Raw genomic sequence first — 1,012 nt, forward strand, 5'->3', positions numbered from 1 at the left:
GGTGGCTATGGTTTTGATGATGATGATGGTGGCTATGGTTTTGATGATGATGATGGTGGCTATGGTTTTGATGATGATGATGGTGGCTATGGTTTTGATGATGATGATGGTGGCTATGGTTTTGATGATGATGATGGTGGCTATGGTTTTGATGATGATGATGATGATGATGGTGGCATTGGGTTCGGTGATGATGATGAAAGTACCACCACCACATTTAATCACACAGCTGCAGGAAAAGTAATATAAAAATGGAGTACATGTAATTAAAACAGATCCTACCCTGAGTCCATTATTAATATCTGTTGTTACATTTTTCTCTCTTTTATAAGCAATTGCCTTTCATTAGATTAGGTCACAGTGTTGAATCACATCATAGATTGGTCTGGTTAGGTCATTTATGTTTGGTCTGATTAGTTAGGTCTTTTTAGGTTAGTTTATCAAGTTAGGACAAGTTAGGGTGTCATCAATTTAGACCAGTTAGGGTAGGGTATCATAATTTGGTCAGTCAGGTTAGTTTAATCAGTGCTGATGTCGATTAGGTTAGGAGTGTGTTGATGTCAAGTTAGGTCACAGTGTTCGAGTCAGCTGTGTTGTTAGGACAGTAGGGCTAGGTCACAGCAAGTTTGGAGGTTGTCATTTCATATTACAAATCATTTCTCGTGTTGGAGAGGCTAATGAAGGCTGCAGCTAAATCCTCCACTTCAACATGTCTTCCCTAAGCTAATAGAGTCGTCTGCAACAGTAAGAATAACAATAATAACGTCATGGGAGTGAATGGGGTAAAGTACTATATCAAAATATCCCATCTACTGCCTAAACCTGCAACCTGACGGGGAACACCAATGCAAGGATTTCAAGGTATTTGTTCCTACTTACTAACAACCCTCGTACCCGTCCCGTATACATTACCTAATTGGGCTCCTGATAACAAGACATATAACATTTTTCGCGAGACTGGCGAAGTATTAAAAAACAGCAACATCTCCTAGTAATCCACACAGTGAAGCCA

Source organism: Coenobita brevimanus, chromosome 62 (assembly GCF_032717465.1).
Source record: "Coenobita brevimanus isolate Jiangsu-jjx chromosome 62, ASM3271746v2, whole genome shotgun sequence".
Taxonomy (NCBI): Eukaryota; Metazoa; Arthropoda; class Malacostraca; order Decapoda; family Coenobitidae; genus Coenobita; species Coenobita brevimanus.